Genomic DNA, 12,961 nt, shown 5'->3' with positions numbered 1-12,961 from the left:
TACTGAACTTTTTAGTTCAGTAATTTGTTAGTGAATATCTTAAAGTTTTTTCTCCAAAAGACCATGTCATTTGTGAACGGACATGTGTTCACTTCTTCCTTTCCAAGTCAGATGCCTTTTATTGCTTGTTCTTGCCTAATTGCTCTGGCTAGAATCTCCAGTACAATGCTTCTGAGTCAATGTGGGTGAGCCTGTGATTTGGCTGTAAGGCTCTGCTTCAGGCTTTAGTTTGGCTGTGCTTGTCTGGGTTCAGCTGGATTCAGCTGGGCTTAGCTATCTCCCAGCTCTGGATAGAGGCTCCAGACTGTAGGATGCAAGTTGGGTTTAGGTCCACCAAACATGTCCCCACATTCCGTTTGAAGCTGTAGCTACCAATGATTAGTGGATCACAGGAATGCAAGAGACTATGCCCAAACCATGAAAATACCCTTAAAGCCTCTGCTCATGTCAACAGGACAGGAAGTACACTCTGCTCACAGAGAGAGGACATTGCAAAGGTAAGTAGAAAAGGTGTGAATGTATATTTTTGTTAGAGGGGAATGAGTGACTGGGACCAATAGGCCCAATTTTTTAAAAAAATGCCAGCATAAAGATGGTGTTGGGGACAGGTTAGAAAAAGTGCATTACATCCATTGAGCTCTTTTTTTTCTGCCGCTCTATTTTGCATGAGCAGTTTTTTTTCAGATCTGCTATTTAATCAAATTAGTTCATTCATTTGTTCATTCATTCAGTCAATAAATATTTACTGTTTTTGTGATGCAGCTGCCCTCCCATGGCTCTCTCCTTGCAGGTTCCAGGAATGACTCCTTTGCCCCTTCAGGTCCAGGGGCGATAGGCTCCTGCTCTCCTCTTTGTGTGCTTCCTTATACTCTGCCCACACTTCTCAATGCCAAAGAAATTAGTAAAAATAAAACGACTTAGTATGAAGTTTCACATTTATCATACTTCTTTTTGTCCTAACAATATATCCCTCCAGGAATATGCAGCCAAAATATTGTGCTTTATAGTGCATTGCTTTTCTATTGCTGCATAACATATTACCACAAATTTTGCAGCTTAAAACAACACAGATTTATCACCTCACAGTTCTGTAGGCCAGAAGTGCAGGCTGGCTTGGCTGGTTTCTCTGCTCCAGGTTTCACAAGGCCAAAATCAAGATGTGGGCCTCCCTGAACTCTTATGTGGAAGCTCTGGGGAAGAATCCACTTCCAATCTCTTTCAGGTTGTTGCACAAATCAGTTCCTTACACATGTAGGATTAAGGTCCCCATTTCTTTGCTGGCAGTGATTGAGGCCACTGTTAGCTTCTAGGAGCATCTCTCCAGTCCTTGCATGTGCACCTCCTATCTTCACGCCAGCAACAATACGTTGAATCCTTGTCATGCTTGGAATCTCTCTGACTTCCCTTTCTGCCACAACTCTGTTTCCAGTCAGAGTAAATTCTCTGCTTTTAAGGGTTCGTGTGATTAGATGGGACCCACCTAGATAATCCAGGATAATTTCCCTATTATAAGGTCCATAATCTTCATTACATCTGCAAAATCCCTTTTGCCATTTTATTTTTAAATTTGTTTCCACTCTTTTTTTTGTAATAAATTATTTTTAAGAGCAATTTTAGGTTCACAGCAAAATTGAGCAAAAGGTACAGAGAGTTCATGTATATTCCCTTCCCCTGCACATGCACAGACTCCCCCACTATCAACATCCCCCGCCAGAGTGGTACATTTGCAACGACTGATGAATCTACATTGACACATCACTTTCCTCCAAAGTACATAGCTTACGTTAGCATTCTCTTTTCGTTCTACAGGTTTGGAAAAATATATCCACCATTATTTTATCATACAGAATACCCTTTTGCCATTTTAATGAAAAGTATTCATGAGTTCTAGGGTTAGAGTGAGGGCATCTTTGAGGAGCTGTTGTTCTGCCTAACACATGCAGACATTTAAAAATTTCTTCTCTCTCTGGTTGTGCCACCAACTTGATATATAATTAAGATTATTTATTTCAGTTAATTTTTTTTTTAACTTTTTGTTTCAAAATAATTTTAGATTTGCAGAACAGTTGCAAAGACAGTACAGAAGATTCCTATATTCCTTTGTTGTAGTTAGTTTTTGATTTTAAGGAATTTGTGTTTTTTAATTAAAACGTTTTGTTTTGTTTTTTAATTATGCAAAACATTTACATGGTTCCAAAATCAAAAATCCTATAACCAGGTACCTTCTGAGATTTATCTGTCATACCCTCACCTTCCTGTTCTTCTCCTTCAGAAACTACTCTCCTCCTCCCTCCAATCTGCTAATATTCCCCTCAGCCCTCTCAACAGCCCTCAGCCTTTCTTTCCTGAGACAATTATTCTTCACATTTGTTCCCTCTCTCCTCCTATATCTTCTGTCAGGAAAGGGGGAAAATACCATGATAAGTCTTAATGATACTTACTGCCCAAGTAGGGCAGAGGCTGGCAGATGCTTCAGATGGAACATTCAGACTGCATCCCGAATCACCCATCACACACGAACCTCTCCTTGAAATCGCTAGATATCAATCAACCTTCTCAGAATTACTTACACTGACCGTATTTTCTATACTCTAAAACACCATGAAGAGTACATCAGTTTATAACATTTTGAGGGGAATAAAAGGACACTTCCACATTAAACAAACATGGAGATTATAGGGTACATCTGAGTATCAAAAGTGTAAAAAGTGCAATATGAAAATGCATTTTAGAACAAGGAAAAATGGTCCAAATAATTCTATAGTTAGATTAGGCCTACCCTGATGACTGCCTTCTTTCTTGTATTTACATTCTTCTCATTTTTTTCAAATTCATCAGGGATATACCACAGCCTGCACCTTTCTTGGAAGTACATGTTATAATATTTTTAATTAATACAGTTGATTCTTGTTATTCACAGTAGTTATGGTCTATACCATGTGTGCAAACACTGAATTAGTGGATTAGCAAATAGTGAATTAGGAGCCACTGCTCCTAGGGGAAATACAGATTTAGGTTCCTACAAGCCTCTGGTCATAGTGTTTTCATCGACCCATCAATATACAACCCTGTTTTATGTGTGTTTTTCTTTAAAGACACTCCATATAACGTGTATTGTTCATTCATTAACACTGAACTCATGGACAACAGCATTATAGCTCATGTCTGAAGGCAGCTTATCTAACACACATTATTTTCTCCCTCAGGCACATCACAGCCTTCTTGCTCTTAGGAACAGTAGACAGCACTTCAGCACTATGCTTGAAGGCCATCTTAAACAGTGAGCCCATCAACAAAAAGCACAAAAATGGGGAACATGAAGCACTAAACAGCCCATAAAAAAGACACTTTTTACAGTCTAAGAGCTGAAACAAAAAGGGAGACTGTTCTATCTCAGCTAGGAACACGCATGTCAGGTAACTCAAGTTTTTCAACATTGTACATGTCTGTGAATGACCACAAAAGCACCACATGAATTGATTTGGGAGTAACAAATAAATTTTAGGAAGTAGGCAAATTCACAAACAATGGAATCCACAAATAATCAGGATCAATTGCATTTCAAATATACAGAAAAGTATTGAACAGTCTGGCATGCACAGTCCAGCTTTGTCAAATCTTAACATTTTGTTACTATGTCCAATCCTTTATATACTTTTTTTTTTTGGTGAGGAAGAGTGGCCCTGAGCTAACATCAGTTGGCAATCTTCCTCTATTTTGTATGTAGGATGCTGCCACAGCACAGCTTGATGAGCAGTGCGTAGGTCTACACCCAGGATCTGAATCCGAGAACCCAGGGCCACAGAAGCAGAGTGCATGAACTTAACCGCTATGCCACTGGGCCGGCCCCTATATACTTGCTTTTTAAAGAAATAAAACAGTATAGACACAGCTGAAGCCTTTTGTTATCTTCTCTCCTTTCCAAGAGACAAACATTATCTGAATTTGGTGTTTATCATTAAATATGCCTTTATATATTTACTACATATATAAGTATTCACAATTGATCGTTGTTTTGCCTACTTTTGAACTTTATGTAAATTGTATCATATGCACTATGTTTCTGCTACTTATTTTGTCTCCCCTTAACATATTTTTGAGAATTATCCGTGTTGATACATATGCTCTAGAGAATTTGTTTTTCTTGCTTTATAGAATAAGTTTATCCACTCTCTTGGGGATGAACATTGATTTGTTCCTGTTTTGCTCTTCACACAATTCTGCAGATTCTTGTTAATGTCTCCTTGTGTACATGTGTAATTGTTTTCTAGAATGTATACTAAGGAATGGAATCGATGGATTATAAGAAAAGTGCATTTTTAACTTTATTAGATGTTACTAAATCGTTCTCTAGTTTACATTTCCATCAGCAATGAATGGGAAAAGAGAGTTCTCATTGCTTCATGATCTCACCCACACTTGAATTAAATTTGGTGGCCAATTTGAAGACTTTGCAAGGATATCTCACTGTGGCATTATTTTGGATTTCGCTTATTACTAGTGAGATTATTTTGTCATTTGTTATGGCCGTTTGGTTTTTAGCTTCTGCTGAATTGTCTGATCAATATCCTTTGCTTTTTTTCCTTAGTGGATTGTTCATCTTTTTTCTTATTCACTTGTAGGAGTTGTTTGTATATTCTGGATCATAATCCTTTGTCAGTTATATGAGGTGCAAGTATCTTATCTGCTACAGGTAGTCTTTCAGAGATCCAGGCTTACCGAGGCTCTGCAATCTTGACTTTGTGTCTTCTATCGTGGCCTTGGAGGTCAGTGGGTTATAAAGGAAAAGAACATGGAAGACTGTGGGTGAAATTTTTTATTCTCCACGTGTGGCAGTGGCGTACATCACTTCCATTTATATTCCACTCTGCGGAACGCTGTCATATGCCCGTACCTAACTGCAAGGGAGGACAGGTTAAACAACTATATTGGTCCTGTGCCTAAAAAAATGAGAGAACGATTTTGGTGAATATTTAGCAGTCTAACAGTTCTTAACTTTTTTTTTTTCCTTCCACTGCCCTTGTCTGGTTTTAGTATCGGATTTATATAACCCTCATAAAACAGTGTGGGTAATTTCTTTGTTTTCCATTTTCTGGAACAGTTTGTATAAGGCAGGGATTACTTGTTCTTTGACTGTTTGTTAGCACTTTCCTATAAATCTTTCAGACCTCAGGGGAGAGTTCCTTTTTGAGAGGAACATTTTAAACTTCTGATTCAATTTGTTCAATAGTTATGTTCAGGTTTTCTTTCTGTTCTTGTCAAACTAATTTTTTCTACAAACATTGTACATTGTGTCTATATTTTTTATTTCTTGCCATAAAATTGCTTAAGGTATTTGCCCCCTTCTTTTTTCCTTGCTGAATCTTACTACCTGTTTGTCTAGCATTTTGCTACTTTAGCAGCATCTCACGTTTAATAAGTAGATTGTAAATTATCGTTGTTATAAATTTCTATTTTCATATTTAACTCACTTCTGATCCACAACTTATTTAGAAACTTTTAAAAACTTCTAAATATATATGTTATTTTAGTTATTGCTTATTAATAATTTCTCATTTAATTCCATTATAATCAGACAGCTTGATACTGAGTCTTTGGAGAGGCAAGAGATCATGATTGTTAACAGTATATGCCCTATAATTAAACATTTATCCTGCCTTTCTGATAGAAATTGTATATCAGGATAAATAATCTCAGCTACTGAGAAAAGCTCTTCTTTACAAAAGAATGATAGCTAATAGATGTAGAAGAAATGACAGAACTAGATAATTACCATTTTGAACCCTAAAAGAAATTACTGATTGAAACTAAGATCATCCGTGGATGCTGAAACCATTAGGTTAAGTGATGATGGGAGACAGGATGACAATGTATCCCATGCCAAGATATTACCCCACCAATTATTTGCTGGGAGAAAAAGGTAAACCATAGCATTACAGTGGAGAAACCTGGATGCCACCACTTTAACTCAGTGATTAATCTTTTTATTTTTTTTGAGGAAGATTAGCCCTGAGCTAACATCCACTGCCAATCCTCCTCTTTTTTTTTTTTTTTTTTTTTTTGCTGAGGAAGATCAGCCCTGAGCTAATATCTGCGCCCATCCTCTTCTATTTTATATGTGGGACACCTGCCACAGCATGGCTTGATAAGTGGTCCATAGGTTCGCACCCGGGATCCAGATCAGTGAACCCTGGGCAACTGAAGTGGAGACTGCAAACTTAACAACCGTGCCACCATGCCAGGCCCTCAGGGTTTAATCTTAGCATCCATTTTTAGTCAACAACCAGACATTATGTGCTTCCTGATGTATTGCAATGTGAAGTACACAGCATCAACCATGAAGCATTCCTGTTAAAAATGCTTAACCTGAATCTAAACAAGATTTAGACATAAATTCTGGTTTCCAGGACATAGAAAGGGCAGAGAAAAAAGCTAAAAAATATCAATAGGAAAAATTGAGCAAATCTAGAAGTGGGATATCCTACAAGTGTCTTCAGTGTTTTAATGACATGAAAAAAGTTATAGGAGGGATTAATTAAAATTAAAGGGACTGAAGAGACAAAAGAACCAAATGAAATGCAATGTGTGGTCTTTGATTAGATCTTGGTTTGAACAAGACGGCTGTAAAAGACATGCTGGAGACAAGTGGGAAAATTTTAATATTAAAAAGATATTATATGGCATTAAGGGAGTTGCTGTTAATTTTATTAAGGATAATAATTGCATTGTAATTATATAGGAAAACTATTTGGGGTGAAACATTATGATGTTTCCATTTTACTTTAAAATACCTGTACATCCCACTCTCCTCCTTGGAAAGAAAAAAAATTGTTCAGATTTATTTCCTACAGGATAAAATCCAAACTCCTTCCTGTGGCATAAAAAAATGCTTCAAACCTGGTCTAATTTACATCTCTAGTCACTTGCTCTCCTATAGCTTATGCTCTGGCCTCACTAAATTTCTCACTGGTTTTTGGCCTATACCATAAGCTATGTTTTTTCCTACTCAAAATGCCCTTTTCTACCTGATCCATATAACTGTTAAAATTGACGCCCATGTGTATGCATACACTTGCACATGCATACTCACCCAAACCAATATTACACATATTTTTGTCCCTTTTTTCTGGCTGAGGAAGATTTCCCTGAGCTAACACCCGCTGCCAATCTTCCTCTTTTTGTATGTAAGCCTCCGCCACACCATGGCCACTAACAGACTAGTAGTAGATGTCGGCAATGAGGAACTGAACGTGGGCTTCTGAAGCGGAGTGCACCGAACTTAACCACTAGGCCATTAGGGCTGGTCCCAATATTATCCATTTTAATGGTGGCAAGTATAGCCATTATAAATGTATAAAATATACACTGGAAGGATACATATCTATCATGGAGAGAAGGTGTTGGAATCAAACTGTGAGTGATTGATAAAGAGGACGTAACTCTAAGTTTTCAATTTCTTTCAGACATAAGGAAAAGACTAGAAGAAATATGACCAAATAGCAAAACTGATTAATTCAGGGTGTTGAGAATGTGTGCCTGTGTGTATCTTTTAAATTTTTCTCTCTAAGAAAAGAAAAGTGCCTGTCTGTAGACTGCAATCGTTTGAACCCCTGGTTTCAAAGCCCGGGGAATTTTCTTAATTTCTTTTAGCCTGAGCTTCCTCATCTTTAAGACAGGGATAATAATAGTAACTGCTTGAGTAGGGTTGTTGTGAGGATTCAACAGGTTGATACATGTGAAGCGTGAAAGCATTTAGTCAGAGCTTGGCACAAAGTAAGCACCTAATAAATATAAGCTATTACATGTTTAGACCTGCCTTGTGGCCTAGTTCATTGTCAGTTTTGATAAACTGTGTGCCCCAAAAGAATGATTCTTCCATAATTATTGGGTGCAAGGTTCTTTCTCTTTCTGTGTATACGTACATTTAATCAAGCTTGTTAACTGTGTTCAAATCTTCCACATTCTTAGTAATTTTTCATTTGCTTAATCTCTCAACAGAAAGATGTGCTACGACCTAAGCAATTGTGGATTTGTCAATGTATCCTTATAATTCTGTTAATTTTTGATATATATATTTGAGGCTATATTACTAGGTGCATAAATTTTTTTTTTTTTTGAGGAAGATTAACCCTGAGCTAACATCTGCTGCCAATCCTCCTCTAACATCTGTGCCCATCTTCCTGTACTCTATACGTGAGATGCCTACTACAGCATGGCTTGACAAGCAGTGCCATGTCCGCACCCAGGATCCGAACTGGCGAACCTCGGGCCGCTGAAGTGGAACATGTGAACTTAACCACTGCACCACCTGGCCGGCCCTAAAAATTTTAATTATTATATTTTCCTGGTTATTTGTTCCCTTAATTACTGGATAGCTACTTTCTTTTAAATTTTATAGCATTCTTTTAGGGACTTATTTTAATATGGCTTCTCCAGTTTTCTTTTGGTAGATATTTGCATAATATATCTTTTTTTCATTCTTTTACTTTCAAATTTTTTAAGTCCTTAGTTTTAATGTCTTATAGTCTGGTAAAAAATATGGCTGGATTTTTTTTCTTTTTGTCCGATCTGATTCTTTCTGTATTTTAATAAGTAGGTTCAGTTACAGTTACTATGCTTTCTGGTATATTTGCATAAATTTCTATAATCTTTGTGTGTGTGTGTGTATGATTTCTATTTATTCTGATTTTCTCTGGTTCTCTTTTCTCCTTTTATTTTTTTAAACTTCCTAGTGCCTTTAGCAAGTATTTGCTCTTCTATTTTATTTCCCTTGACTGATTTGGATGGTAAAAATTCCATTTCTATTGCTTTAGAGGTTTACTTTGAAATTTTGATGTGCGTTACTCAAATTAACAAAAACTGAAGTGAGTCATAATCTCTACTCTCCTTTTGAAAATAACAAAGTCTTTAGTATGCCTTAACTCCAGTTCTTCTCTACCAATTTGTTGTTATTTTCCAGTATTTTACTTCTCCTTAATTAGCAATTATTATTATTGTTGGTTTTTAAACTCCCGTTTCTCATCATTATTATTATTTTATATTTATATAGTCAGTACTTTTTAAAGTATATCCACTTCCTTCCAAATTTCTTTGCTCACTGTTCTTTCTTGTATCTTTCTCCTACTAGAAGATCATCTAGAAATTCTTTCAGCTGGACTCTGTTAGTGGTAACATATTCGTCTTAAAATGTCTTTATTTTAGTCTTATTCTTGAATAGTAGCATAGTGGTACATAGAATCCCAGTAAGTTATTTTCTCTTAGGAGTTTGATGTTATTATTGTCTTATCTTCTGGATTTTATTGTTGCTATTAAGAAATCTGTTAACACTTTAATTGTAGGTAATTGTCCTTTGTAGGTAACCCCTATTTTCTCTTTTCTATCTGGTTTTATATAAGATTATTTATATTTTTTTGCACTTCTTCTTCAGAATGCTTACCAGTATGTGTTTGAATTTCTCTTGGTACAGCTTTATTTTTATTTGTCCTATACCATTCTCATTTTACCTCCTGAATATGACCATTCATATCTTCTATCAATTCTAGAAAGTTTTCAGCCATTATCACTTCGAATATTGCCTCTCCATTCTTCTCTTTGTCCTGAAATTCCTGAATAACTATTAGCTGTATGTTGGACCTTATTATTCTATTCTCTAAGTCTCTTATTTGCTCCTATATCTCTGTATGTCTTTGTATTGCATTCTAATTTCCTCAGATCTATCTTTTACTTTGCTAATTCTCTCTGCAGCTGTGTCCAATTTGCTAATGAATCTACTCCTTGTGGGTTTTAAAACTGAATCACTTAATAAAATGAAAAACTGCTCAGGTGGCAGTTCACTTGTTCCTAACTGAAAGAAGACAATGCTAACAGAATAAGAACAATGATCAGATAAGTCTCTCCCATGTTAGTGGTTAGAACAAGACAGAAAGAAGGACACTCTGCAGCCACAAAAATGACTAAACATTAGTGACTAACATGAGTGACTACTGCTTCTCTGTCAGTGATAAAGTCTAGCCCTACTTTAACATTCCTGCTTCTTAGATAAAAATTATCAAGATACTCAATCCCAAATTTCTCCACTTCTTGACAACTTCTAATCCAGAACTGACCCCTGCTTTCTTAAACCGTGCTTAGATTCAAGCACAAAACTTAGGATAAATCCCTCCCACAACTCCTCTGGGGTGCATTCTCCTTTGTTGCAGCAAGCTAAATAAAACTAGCTTTTTTGACTTTAGTGTGTTCCTGGTCTCTGGTTAATAGGCTTCAGCCTACTATATTTTTAAGCTCTAGATGTTCTATTTGTGTTTTGGTTTGTTTTTTTTTTTGTAATTCTGTCTTCAATTCTGACTGTGTTTTTCTCTCTTATGCTTTCTAGTCCTACTTTTATGGCTCTAGCTATTTCAAACATACTTCATTTTATCCAATCCAACTCTATCCAACACTTGTCCTAACGGAAGTTGTAGGGTTACCATCCTGCTCTAAATTGTCTTCTAATTTTCATTCGAAATGGATTATTTCTTTGTGTGTTTTATAAATTTCAATTGTTACCTCATCTTCATTTTGAGACTGCTTCCGGAGTGAATTTGTGCTTGCTTCTACCAGGGGCACTAGGGATATTTCCATGCCCGCATCCACTATTTTGTGTTAGTTTATTGTTTTGGTTGGATTTTACATAGAGTACAATGACCCTTTTTAAGTATGTTTGATGAGATTTGACAAATGTATACATGTGTATAACCATACCTACAGTCAAGACATAGAACATTTCTATCGCCCAAAGAGTTCCCATGCCAGCCCAAGTTTGTTTGTTTTTTTTCTTCTTCTCCCCAAAGCCCCCCAGTACATTGTTGTTATTCTAGTTGCTGGTCCTTCTGGTTATTCTATGTGGGACGTGGCCCCAGCATGGCCTGACGAGCAGTGCCATGTCCGCGCCCAGGATCTGAACCAGCAAAACCCCAGGCCACTGCAGTGGAGCACACAAACTTAACCATTTGGCTATGGGGCTGGCCCCCAGCCCAAGTTTTAAGATATGATGTCATTTTGGGGTTTCTGGATCCTATAGGTAGTATGATGTATATATGTGAAGCTCTTAGCTCCGTGAAGCTTAGGTCTAGGTTACAACTTTTCCAAAGAAACTGTTTAAAAAAAAATTTGGAATAAAGTTTAAGGCAAACAAGCTTCCCTGTTGTTTTTCTGTTTGCTGGTAGAGAGACTTTTCCCACTAGTCCAGCCTTTCAGTGTGCATGTAACTCTTTGATGGTTTGTAGGTGTCTTAGTCACACATTCCTGCCTTGTATGGCCCCTAGGCCTCAACTCTTGTCCCTGATGGGTGTTAAACTCAAACGTCATGGTTAACAAGACCCATAGTGCTACTGCCCCAGTTTCAGCTGCCAGATTACTACTTTGGTTTACAGTGCCCCACCCCTCCTATTTTTTGATTCATACCTTTTATTGAAGCATAATATACATATAGAAAAGCACACTGATCATAAACATATAGGTCAATACCTTTTCACAAGTGAACATACCTATGTAACAAGTACCCAGATAAAGAGAAAGAACACTGCTAGAAATCTCCTAGAGTCCTTTCCAAACACCATCTCCTCCCAAGCAGAATCATTCTGACTTTTAACATAATAGATTAATTTTGCCTATTTTTAAACTTTATAGAAATACAATCATGCAACATATAGTCTTTTGTATCTGGCTTCCTTTGTTTATCACTATGTTTGTGAGGCTCACTCCTTTTGCTTTCTGTAGTTGTGGTTTGTTCATTCTCATTCCTGTGTAGTATTCCATTGCATGAATATGACAGGATTATATTGTAGGTGGATATTTAGGTTGTTTCTAGTTTTCCTCTTAGCTTTTGGAGTCTGGGATTTCCTTTTACTCTTTCAAGCTCTGCTGTGTATTTAGTAGGATTTAAAAAAGCACTTCCTGGCCAGCAATTCTGTATGATCTGTGTCAAGACAAGTTTTAGGTTTTGTAGGCCGCCAAATTTCCAGACCTATAAGTCACATGTTTCATTTTTTCTTCAAATTCTGACTTGATTCTCATCTGATTTACTTTAGCTGGTGACTTGTTTCTTTAGACTGCCATTTGTGAAAATGGTTTTGATTCTGGTGAACCAATAATGAGTGAACGCAAACAGGAGGGTAGAGATGAGACACATAATCCATCTTGTAATCATGGTCTCTTGCTTGGGTGGGACATTGCATATGCAAGGCTACTTTAATGTTAAGTATACAATATTGAAAAAGCATGTTAAAGAAATGGAGTCATTGAAGAAAAGCAATAGTAGGAAGTGTGGATATGGTTGTTTGGGTTCAGGATCTCCTGGCTAGTTGACACATGGAATGTGAAATGAGAAGGAGACTCTCTTGATGGTTTAGGGGTATGTATGTAATCAATGTGTTGCCAGAAAAGCCACTCCAAAGTACACCTGCTTTCGCCCTGCAAAAGTAATTGTTCTAGGAGACCAGTAGCTCTCAACTGGGGGTAATTTTGCCCTAAGGGAATATTTGGCAATATCTGGAGACATTTTTAGTTGGCATGCTCTTGGCATTTCGAGGGAGAGGCTAGAGATGCTGCCTAATATCTCACCAAGCGCAGGACAGTCCCCTCCCCACCAGGCCAATGAGGAATTTTCCAGCTCCAAGTGTCAATAATGTCAAGGTTGAGAAACCCTGTACTTCCTAGGACTAGTCATAGCTTCTAAATAAAAAGTGTATTTAAGTAAACACCATCAAGTACCTTTCAAGAAATGATAGCACCATCGTGCACATTCTTCTATGATTCTATCCAAATGCTGACATTTTATGATAGCCAGCTCATACTTGGCTCACTCCAATCTTTTTCAAAACTGTAACGGTAGCTCCTGTAACCACCAAATCCACTCAGAGTTTGAATAACATCACTCATATCTGACATTAAAGTAACTAGATATGTACAGCAATTTATTTAT

This window comes from Equus caballus, chromosome 1 (assembly GCF_041296265.1).
Source record: "Equus caballus isolate H_3958 breed thoroughbred chromosome 1, TB-T2T, whole genome shotgun sequence".
NCBI lineage: Eukaryota > Metazoa > Chordata > Mammalia > Perissodactyla > Equidae > Equus > Equus caballus.
Note: the sequence above shows the minus strand (reverse complement) of the source record.